At 38.6% G+C, this 12,238-nt stretch overlaps 1 protein-coding gene across 7 annotated transcripts in view; it reads left to right on the top strand.

Annotated features, from left to right (window-relative positions):
* Positions 1 to 12,238, top strand: part of LOC411046 (serine/threonine-protein phosphatase 2B catalytic subunit 2) — a 160,121-nt gene that overhangs the window by 19,231 nt on the left and 128,652 nt on the right. The window lies entirely within an intron of this gene.

Raw genomic sequence — 12,238 nt, 5'->3', positions numbered from 1 at the left:
ATCATTTTTTCGAATCGAATTGCCTCGAACTAAACAAATGCAACAGCTTTCACGATCTTTCAATCATGATATTTCGTGAATTGCGATCGATACGTCACCCATCGTGTCTATTTCATTAATGAACTGTCGTACATTGAAACGATACAAATAATAGCACTCGCGTGTCAACTATAGAATTGTTTATCTCGTTCAATGATATATATTCATTCGAACGAATATTTCGAATATTTTCGTGAAATATTTTCGAGTATGGAATCTTTCTTTCTCTATAAAACAATTTAATATGGGGAATACGTTACAGACGTGTAATGTAGCTATATTTTCGAATCTTTAAATTTCTGAAAATTCGATATTATTTTACGTTTGATCGATTCTACAAACTGATTCTTTATATTAATAAAATTAATAAAATTAATAAAATAACTCGCGATAGATATCGTCTCAATATCTGATAGCCGACTTTGTGAATCGCGCGTGCACACGCACGAGAGATCAACCGGACGTTTTTACTTATAAATTGTAAAAGTGATTTTATTCTTTTTCTCTCGTTGTGCGTACTGGTTGAAACGGGGGCGTTTCACGGAATTTCTCAAAGGTTCGCCGCGTCGGGATGACGATTGACGTTGGAAACGACGCGATATCGTTGTTAAAGTCATCATCGTCATCGTCCAATCTCGTTTTTATATCCGTAATAACCGTTCTCCTCTAAAAGCCGGTTTAAACTTCTCCTCGTTTCCTTTTTTCTTTCTTTCTTTCTTTCTTTTTTCTCTCTTCCCTTCCTTCTTTTTTTTTTTCATTTTCAAGAAGAAAGAGGGAGAGATAGGAATATATAGAAAGAAGCGAGAGAAGTAGTGTACAGCCGACTATAAATTTCTGTCGCCATATTTCGCGACGTCGTTAAAATCGTGCCGTTTCTTTATCAGCCCTCGTTATATCTGTTATCGAGTTCGTTCGCGTGAATTGTATCAATGAACGACAAACTCCGGACTTGGAAGTTTCTCCCCCGCCTTTATTACGACTCGTTGCTCCTTTCCTCCTCCTCCTTTTCCTCTTCCGCGCCGTTTCGCTCTCCTTTTTTCCACCCGTTGAATAATAATGGCACGATTAAAATTTTCTCTCACGTGTTCCTCGTCTATAAAATAAACAAGTTTACTATGCTTTCCGTCTAATGTATCGTATTATTTTACGCGAAACTTATATATATATATATATATATATATACACGAGAAGAAAGGGGAAGAAATGATACAGTTTTCTATTTTAAAAGATTCGAAGGTGACTTCGAGCAATTTACGATTTTCCAAATTTTTATATATATATATATATATATATAATTCTCAATATACAAGTTAGTTAAATTATATAAAATTTGTCAAATGTCTCAGGAATAAATTAATCCTGATAAAAATTCTTTTCAACAAGGGAAGAGAATTTCTCTCCCTCTCTAACAGTTAATTTCTCTCTCCTTCGATCCAGCCACTTCGAACTCGTTCATTTATCCCTGGTCTAACGTCTGACTTCCCTCCCCTTCCTTCTCTCGATCAACACCCCTTTCTTTCCCTTCTGGTGTAACTGGGCTAAATTCCTGTAGGATGATAGGGGGAGGGCTCGCGTTTCAGGATCCGCGACGTTCGCCAACGTGTTTAATTACCGCAGCTTCTGCTTCGACGGGGATGGATGAATTTTCCACTGTAACGACGTATCCGCTTTCAAAGTTGCCGCTTTGTTCCCTCGGTTGCCTCGTTATTTTTCAACGCCGTAGATAGGAGAAGAGTCCTGAATAGAAAGTTAAGGATAAAGGACGAAAGGGAGGGAGAGAGACGAGAAATCCGGAAAAGAGAAAGAGAGAGAGCTTCCTCCCTCTGGAATTTCTCCACCATGATACACAGGCTCTGTTATTATCGTCATCGTCGCCATCTTCGATCGAATATCTAGCGTTTTCCTCTCCTCTTATATATATATTCGAGTCCTGCTCGTTATCATCGAGACGAGAATCTCGCGAATCTGGCGCCTCTCGAGGCTTCCGTCAGATCGAATGAAAAATTTATAGCCGCGTCCTTCCGGTCGGATTTCCAACGATGGAGCTTAACTAGGCGGGAAAAAAGGTCGTCTCTCCCCATTCTCTCTCTCTCTCTCTCTATCTTGTGATTTTTCTCTCTCTCTGGTAAACGACACCGGTCGATACGAGCGCGTTCTCGAGCGCGTTGCGTTTTCGCACGCACGCCTCCTGCGGCAAGCAAGGCCTCTCGATAAATATAACGCCGCGTTTCGACGAGAGAAGGGGAGAGAAAGGTCGTCCTTCCGATTCAACCCCGCTTCGCTTAGATAGCGATGGGATCGAGTGTGTAATTGTAGATCCGAGGAAATTATGGGGATCATAGAATTCGAACGGTATTAAATGGTTACTTTCAGCGTGGTTATAAATTATTCTGGGTGAACGATCGCGGGGGGGCGATTCGTAGATTCGTGGATAGCGATGGGATCGAGTTCGGCGTGAAATTTCTTGATCTGAATGGAATAGATGGGAAGAATCGTTCTGTGGAATTTGAATGTTTTATATGTAAAGATTATAGTATAATTTATATTTGATAAGTAGAAATTATAATATTTGTTATTCGTGGATTTGGAAATTTCAAAAGTATTTTAAAAGGAAATCTAGTTTTTCTAGTTGTTCGAATCTTGCGATATACTCGGCCCCATCGCTATCTGCTGCAACCTTTCCAACGAACCAAGGTGGTCTTTTTTTATTTCACGTACACTTAAATACCCTGACGAGTATGTGCAAAGGGTGAGCCAATCCGCGAGATTCTTCGTGAGAAAGAATTTTTTTTTTGTTTTGTTTTACGTGTTGGGATGTATGGTTTTTAATAATCTTGGAATGATGCTGAATAGTGAAAATTTTGTCGATGTTTGAGAGTTTAAACACTTCTGAGGAGGTTATTGTTGTAATTATCTCGAGTAATTGAAGATGATTATCGATATCGTGCCTTAAGATATTAAAATCTTTTGTAAAAACCTTTTACTCTTATTAACATAACGAAAAATTTCACTTTCATTTTAACTTTTTTATTTGAAACAAAATATAATAGAAATCTATTACTTTCAATTCAAGTAGGATCGTGATTATTCATACACATTATTCCAAAATTACCAAAAAATATATGGATATCGTCAATTATCAATTATTTTCCTTTAAAAAGCCATTATAAAACATCGTAAATCCTCAACTATTTCATCGATATTTCTAATTCTTCATTTTTAATAACTCCATAACAATTCTGAAAAATTGTCAAAGCCTCATCATTCGATCTCTTCGCAGATTCGAGATTCATCCATCCCTCTCCGATTCCCAGTCCACTTCTGAAGATCTAAAGATCGCTTTGGAACAAAGATCTCCGAATCACACGATGTTCCACGGTCGAAACGGTCGATCTTTCCCCTCCACAGCGAACCGTGGAAGGCCCTCGAGGCCCTTTCTCCTCTCCGCGTCTTACTTACGTGTCACTGCCCCCGGATTACGAGGCTCTTCAACCCCTGGGTCGGACACCCAGGTTGCGTCTTCCCTCTTTGTGTCGACGAGGCCGGGCCGAAATCACGAGAGTACGCTAGTTATGCACGTGGACGAGACGAAGAGATGAAACGACTTTGAACAACCCGGCGATGAATATTTTCGGACCTCTTCTCCCGCGTTTCCAAAACGTGAAGGGCCTTTCTTTCTCGTATAATGATGTTTTTCAATCCTTGTCTAGAGAGTGTTTTTCACCAGTTTCGGTTTGGATTCAAATGTTTGGGCCAAATACGAGGAGAGGAGGAGATTACTTTACCACTGCTTTCTACGTTTGTGTGGATTTATTATTTTTAGAATGAGGTCAGGTGGCTTTTTTTTTATTTGTCAATACGTCGTTAGATTCTCTTCATTGTTGCCGATTTCTTCGTCTTTTTTAAAGTTTGTACACTTAGAATTTTTTGAGAAAACTAGGTCCTCAGAAAGATGAGGAAGATCTCCTCGGTTTCTCTTTTAAATATTCCTAGCTTCGTGAACCTTCTTTATTATTTGAAACGGAGTTAAATTAGGGATAAATAATTCAAGCAATAAGAGAAACATTCAAGACATTCGGAAAATTATTCATAAACGATGCACAACTTGGAAACAATTTGTATTTTGAACGAAAATCCTCTCCCATCCGAATTCTCACGTTTTCGGAATAAATTCTATCACGTGCACGTGGAATAACACCCCGCCACCCCCTAAATCGTTCTAAATCGATGTTATTTACCGATAATCCAACACCGATACGACGCAAAGCTCGGGAGAAATTATCCGGACACGTGTCCGCGGACCGTGTTCAAACGTATTTGAACGTTATATCTGCACGTGGGTAGCATTATTTCGCGAGATTGAAACGTTCCAACCCTCTGTTGTGCCGCGAAATTAGGAACCGGAAGCGGGCACGTGTCAGGCGCAGGCTGCTGACGATCTGCAGCGATGGGCAAAATTTTAAACGGTTCGGTTTATCAATTTATTCGGACCAGTTATTTGCAATAATTTTATTGTAAATATATTTCGAGGAATAATACTGATTGAATTGGATCGAAAAAACCTTACGATTCGATCAAAAATTAATTCGATCCACAAGAATCGGCGAGAAAAAAAGAATGAAATTCCAAAACGTCGAGAGAATGGTATATTTCCATAAAGTAAGATCAAATTTACCGATGAATGAGCTTTCGAAATCGTGTATCGATTTCGCATCAAGAAGCTATGATGATGTCGTAAATCAACGGATTGACCCTTTCACGATTCTCGTGGAAAAATTATCGGCAAAATGCGTCGTTGCTCACATCGAAGATGAAAGAAAATGCAAAAGTTGTCACGTAAGATATTTATCAATCGATAGAAATACACGATATGTTTCGATCGATCGATTAATTTTCCAATCTAACTTGAACAACTGTTGCCTTTTTTCCCCCTTTTGTCTCGATTATGAGAAATCGGTTGGACATCTTGCAAATTGCCCGATTTATTTCGCCTCCTCGCCGAGATTCTACGCGTGTTTGCGGTCCGCCTCGCGTTTAATCGATTCTCGATGGGAATTGTTCGAAGTTTGAAATTGGGGGGCGGGGGCAATTCGATTCGAATTTTCCTGATAGGATTTCTGGTTTGTTGTGTACTTAAGAAGGAAACTCGAGAGCGGACTATTACTGTACCGCTTTGAAAGATGGTGGTTTACGCGCGACCGCTTAAATTTTCAATTAGAATTGAATTATAACGATCTTCTGAAACGTGATTATATTAACGATAATTATAAAATTAAAAAGCTATAAAAATAATTAGATCACGCATTGAGGATCAAAAGTATAAACGTATTCCATTTAGAGTTGAAAGAGTTAATGATCTTCGTCAAACATTATCTCTCTCTCCTTCTTTTTTGCCTCCTCAAATCCGATATATTCAATCGATATACCAACTTTTCTTCTTTTGATCATCTGAATCGACCATCTCCAAAAAGAATACGTTAATAATACGTTAACATTCTGCTCGATTACTGTAGTTGAGAAATAATCCATAGATATCGAAAAATCTCTCGATTGTCGAAGGGTGATTAATCCGTTAACCGAGGGGAGGAGTCGAATTTCTTTGAGAAAGGAGAAGGGAAAATCGTTCTTTGTATAATCAATGCTTTTTCCACGGGGAAACACTTTCGAGAGCGCTCGCACTCGGAATGAATTTCAAGGGAACTCGTTATTTGTAACGAGATATTGCGCCTCTGACGGGTCAACGATTCTCGTTTCGTCGATTTTGATCGATAGAGCGAGATCATAGGGTGAAACTTTATACGATCTTCTTTTTTCCATCCACTATTCGTAATTTAATCGCGAACTGCATCGAGTAGCTTTCTATATATATTTGTATTTGAATCGTTTAAATCTTCTTGATTTATATCATGATATTTTTAATCAGCGTTATAATTTGTGAACAGTGTGTGAAATATCGTGTTGGAAATGGAGTTATCGTTTCACATTCTCCATTTTCCAGCCAGCCTTTCTCAGGGAAAGTTGTTTGGTTTTCGAGCGGAAACGTCGTGAAAATTGAATCGACGTCCCCCGACACGACCACGTTTCGTCATTTCCGACGTTTCACCCCGTGTCCAGGCGAATTAATGCCTTGGAAAACAAGATCTCCCCCCCTCCGAGATACTCGGGGAATCCACGTCGTCGGGACAAACTTCCGGAATCGGTAGACGATTTCCGGTTTCTCATTTTTCGAGAGTCTTCCCTCCGCCTCTTTTATACTTTCTGTCAGCCTAGTGAAGTTTTTCCAATCGATCCCACCACCATCAACCCGACACCACTTTTATCATTTCTCGAAAACGAAACAATTTCCCGTAATTTTCTCAACGACGAAGGAAACGAAAACGATTCGATTCTTATTTTCTTTCGAGAAAACGATAATCCCCTCGTTTTAATCTAAAGAGAACGATGTAAAAGAGAATAGATTGGAAAAATTTCGAATGTGACAAACTGTCGCAAAAATGAATCGTTCAACCATAACGATGGGCGTTGAGATCTCGGGGAGGGGAGGGCACGAGTTCTCCTATTACAATATGGAACAGATTCGACGCAGAGAAATTGTTATTCTTAGAGAATACCAAGAAACTAGCTTATACACACGCACATATACACGTTCCTCGATAAATAAATTTCCTGTCCCCCCGCTCTTCGAATAATATAATAATACCGTAACCCACACCTCTCTCTCTTCTTGAAAGATCCGTGTTACACAGTGAACTATAAATACGCGAAATCAACGCGTCCACGGCGAAATGTCCACGGTGGATACGCGTTCATAATTCACTTGGTCCGTTTAATCCGCATCGTTTCGCAAAGTGACCGCGAAAGTCGCACGATGCATATGTATATATGTATATATATATCGTGTACCATATACGTGTACAAAGTCAATCAGGAACAATGTATTCCGGACGGGGTGTTACAACGAATTCCGAACGAGAGAGGATCGCGCGTCGATCGATGATCCAACGATACACGCGCGCGATACGTGCACACGATCGTGTGTGGCATTCGCAGAATTTGGCAACGGCAATCCGCGATTCCGTGTGCCAAACTCTCGACCCATTTAGCCAGTCACGAGAGCCACCCGGACACTCTCGATATCGGGACGATTCGATCGATTTCAATCGGACACCTCCCAGATATTGATCTTCGATCCTGTCAGGGAGGAGGAGAATATCCTCCTCCCGAATCTTGTTCCGTTTGAGAACGCTGTTTCGAAGGAACGTGGATATTTCATTATCGTGTTTGATATATTTAACGGCTTCTTTAAGTTTAATTGTTGGTGTTCGTTCGAGGAAATGAAAAAGGGAATCGTTTGACAGGTGAAAGGATTTATAGTTTATATTTTTAGTTTATATTTCGATAGATCGACGATAATACTTTGTAAGTGAAATTTTGGAGGGATAGTTTGAAGAGTTTATATTAAGATTCCTTAAGTTTCTCCGCAATATAAACGGATTATTATATTTATACTGTTTTTAATACAATTTAATTACGCGTTTAATGAATTATTTCGAATTGGTTCGACACCTTTCGTTCTATTTAAAATTAAATTTTCGAACACGAGGAAAAATCTCAAGATATCTCCTCCGGAATCCCGAACAACCTTCTCAAACCTTCTCCACCCTCCTCGATCCATCCCATTATCGACGAGACAATGGCGCGATATACCACGAAACACGAGTTTCTCCTCCGATCGAACGAGTCTATCTCTCAAGATAAGCAATAAATTTCTCTCGGCTCGACGATGATGAATCGTTCCCATCTTGGAAAAAAAAAAAAGAAAGAAAACCGAAACCGAAACTCCCCCTCCAAGACGACTTGTGACGAGCACACTTGTGTGATCGATCGATGGATGGATGGATCATGATGAACGGCATCGGCTTGTTGCGACACGGTTCCATGGAACCACGATGGTCGACTAAGCCGTGGTGGATGCAACGGTTCTTCATCCCGCAACCGCTGTCCTCGAAAGTGGATCGATAGATACGCGCCAGCGTACTGAAACCTTCCTTCTCTTTCCCTTCTTTCGTCTCGCCCTTTTTCTCCTTTTCCCTCTCTCTCTCGTTTCCTCGCTTTTCACTCTTCACTCCTTCCTCTCGCGCGGTCATCAAGTTCGGATGCACGCCACGCGGATGCACGCGTTTCGGCGATCGATTCCGAGCGTTGAATCCTTGTAATGTGTGTGTATGTATGGATTCTTCTCTTCGAAGATGAGAGATGGATGAGGAAGTCGCGATTGTGTTGTTAGGTTGTGTAATAAGTATGAGTTATTTCTTCGCGAGAATGGATGATTAGATACAAATTCGACTTGTTCTTTTTTATTAATTGATATGTTAAATTTAATTCTTAAATCTCGTATATTCTTCTTCTTCTTCTTGTATTTAAGAGATTCGAATAAGAAACTTTTAATTAGAAAATTTCTTACCTTTATTTAGAAATGTTTCTGCTGAATTTTTTTTCTTCTTTTAGTATAGGTAATATTCACTCGAGAATGAAAGTTTTGAGACTCGTCGAGTCGAGTCATTTCATCAGAAATATTTTCCAGAGCAACATTTATTCCCAAGTACGTCATTATCGTTATTTTTTATTCGTTATGTATATACTTAAATTATTTACAAAATTCAATCGTATTTGATAAGAAAAGTAAAAACAAATACAGGATAATTAAATATCGTTTAACTCGATGATAAACTTTGGGAAAAATAGTTACGAATCCGTTGCAACCTAATTTACGCATCCTCACCCCGTTCAAAATCAGGATGATCAAACAAAGTTTGCCCGATATTCCATTAGCTCTTCCCTTCGCGAAACTTAACCTGGAAAAATGGGCTAACACTTTGGCACAAATTGAAAATTCCCGATAACCAGGTCGGTCACGTTTCCGTCGATTTTCGTTGCACAATTTTACGAGCCTTTAATGCAGCTTATGAAATCGAAGTCAGCTCGAAACGCGAGTTTTATTCTCCGATGTCCTTCTTACAGGATCTTATTTCATCGAATAAAAGAGTTAATCGTTGTTTCTGAAAATGTATTTCTCGATCGAATATAAATAAGATAAGAATTCTCAAAATTTTCTCATTTTCCTGTTTTCTTAAACTTAAGCTTATTGAAAACATTCGAGGGAAAAATGTCCTGGAAGAATATCTTTTACAAGTTTCAGAAATTCATTCGCATCGAGAATAACTGTAAAGAGCATTGCTTGGATTCGAAAACATTTCTAAAAAAAAGTGACGATGGCGTTCAAAGGATCGTTGCGTTATTCATTTGTGAATAGTGAACCAAACCCTTCCCTTTTAATTAACAGACACAGCCAGTTTCCAGCCGAGGCAGAATATAAAACGCATCTGCCATCCTAATTTCCGTTTGGCCGGGAGAAAAAGGGACAATTTGCGGCCAACGTTTATTCGTCAAAAAGCTTGAAAATTTTGCCAAATTGCCGCGTCCCACTTTTCGACGAGGGGGAGGGAATTTTTAGCTCCGTTCCACGCCGGTGGAAATATTTCCGTGCCGCGAGATGACGTGTACGAGGTAAATTTCGTAATTCCCGCGGCGATGCCGCCGCTTCCGGCGTTCGACGCGAATAAATAACGCTCGTTCAGCCACGGAAAATAGCATTCTCTTCGACCATGGTAGAGACCACGTTACACCTTCCTCTTCATCCTCTCCCCTCGCTCTTTCCGTTGGAACATCTCGCACGAATAATCTTCCCATAATACGGATGATAATTCGTGTAAATTTTCACGATGCAGTTTAATCGAGTAATTGACCGAGGGGAAAATTATTATTGTTAAAAATTTGCGAAAATATTTTTTTTAATCCCTTTTTAATCCGTGGATTAAAATGATGCGTGAAAAGTGCGCGGATATTTTATTTTATTTTCTTTTTTCAATGGAATAACGGTACAGGATTTATCGTTATCAAATGATTAAAGATAATATTATCACATTTGAACGGATTTTATTAAATTATTTTCCAATTTCCAAAGGGAAAAACTTGGCACAATCGTGAAACAACCAATTAATAACCCGTTAATGAAATCTTTCCACCTGTTTCGATATAATAAATATTTCCTTTTTTTTTTCCATTTTCCAATTTACCATGCGTGTGTAGTGGAAACCGAGTCGTGTCGTATATAACATATCTGTCTCTGTCCAACGCTCGCCTTACTCTTTTATCTCTGATAAAACGAACGGAAAGCGAAAGAAAGAGAGGAAGGGAGAACAAAAAAAAGGGAGAGAGAGAAAAGTATAAAAATAGGGGAAATAATAAAAAAAAAAAAACATCAATTTTCAGCGGAACGCTTCGAATCACGATTCCGACTTGTAACTTTTTTACCCTCGATCCTATTCCTTTTTGCCTTCACATCCCCCAGATCCACCCTCGTTCGAGCGTTGCAAGCCTCGATGCGTCCGCAAACCGGTTTATTTCATTTTTAACACCCTATTTTTCTTTCTTCTTCCCCCTTCGTCTCTTCAAATATTCCAAATCTTGTTTTTCTCTGCTCTCCTCCCTTTATCTATCCGCGTTTTTATTTCGTTCCGAAAGATGATTCCACGTGTTGCGAATTCGATCGCGTAGCTTTTGTCCGGGCGAGCGAGCAGAATACTTTGACGAGCCCCAGATTTTCCAAGGAAAATCATTTTCGACGAATTGGCTTGGAAAAATATTAAAAAAAAAAAAAAAAAGGGAGGGAAAATTCGATCCTTTTGACGCGCTCGTTAAGGCATCCTCGTTGTATTTTAGGTTTAATTCGCTTTTCCATCCCGTGTAATAGATTGATTCGTCCGTCGTTTCGAGCTCCCTTCTCTGCTTTTTTTTTCAACATTGAATGCCATTTGAACGATGGAATTGATTGGATCGGTTTTTCTAATCGATTTGAACGATCGAGACTCGTATGTTCGTTATATACGGAATACTATATAGGGGTTTGTCATCCTTTAATTAATAATTTTTGGCACTTATTTGTGTATTATAAAATATCGGGAATCATCTCGTCACTTTGGAAAATTATCACTTTTTGATTCTTTTTTTTATTTTGCGAGAGTGATTAAAAATTGAAAATTTAATTTACAATTCTACTTAAAAGAATATTTTATTTAAATTTATAATAAATAATTTTCTCAAGAGGATTTATACGTGTTCGAAGATTACGAAATAAGAGAGATTTTTAATTTCTTTAACGTATTAATAAAAATAATAATAAAATGATGAATGTTTACCGGGAAAAGAGGCGAAGAAAACGTAATGATAAAACGTAAACACTAACAGCCGGTGCAGAATTATTAACACTTGTGGTATTTCTGATAAGGAAAGAAAAAATTACGGCTGATTATAGTTGTTCACTGTGATCAGAGAGATAGAGGTACTGGTACAATTGATTGCTCTGGGGACAAATGCAATGGTACGATGATAAAATAAAGCGACGGTAATAAGGATGTAAAATAATTACAGCTCTACGTTGTATTCTATTTCGTTCCATCTTTCTCCCTATTAATACAATGTACCGATTTTTGCTTTCCAACTTGTTGATTAATGACACTGATAATCGGTAAATGCGGATCAGCGTATAAAAACGAAACTATTAAGGATGGAAAGATACGAACGTGAAATTTTTCTTCTTGCACGTAGAGATAAAAAGGACAATAAATCGGATCGATACAATGTTAATTATTATTATTCCATTATATGTATATTTACGTGTATATATATTGAGAAAGGATGGTAATTTTATATATTCTTCAAAGTAATAATAAAAGATGTAATATTATATTACTAGGATATTTGATCTTTATGCGGTTATGTTTGTATAATAATCAAGGCTAAAGTTGTTGCACAATGGGACAGACAGTGTTCTAATAATTCTTATTAGATATTATTTTATTCAGAATATCGAAAGATATCGAAGAGTTTATGCATAATAAATTCTAATTCTCCGCCCCAGGAGACGGTTCAATTTTATTTCCCTTCATCCGATACGGTGACAGAATTGGGAGAGAAATGGCGCAAATGGAGACGCGACCGCACTTATCAAAGATATTTTCACGAAATTCGTAGGAAGATCAATCGTTCGCTCGCAGCAGATAGCGATTGCGTGAGGCCAGGAAACAAATCAGTGGGCGAAAATCGCGCGATAAATTCGGGTTATAAAGCTGTTCCCCTC

The sequence above is a fragment of the Apis mellifera genome, linkage group LG4 (genome assembly GCF_003254395.2).
Source record: "Apis mellifera strain DH4 linkage group LG4, Amel_HAv3.1, whole genome shotgun sequence".
Classification (NCBI taxonomy): domain Eukaryota; kingdom Metazoa; phylum Arthropoda; class Insecta; order Hymenoptera; family Apidae; genus Apis; species Apis mellifera.
Note: the sequence above shows the minus strand (reverse complement) of the source record. Positions and strands in the feature narration are given on the sequence as shown.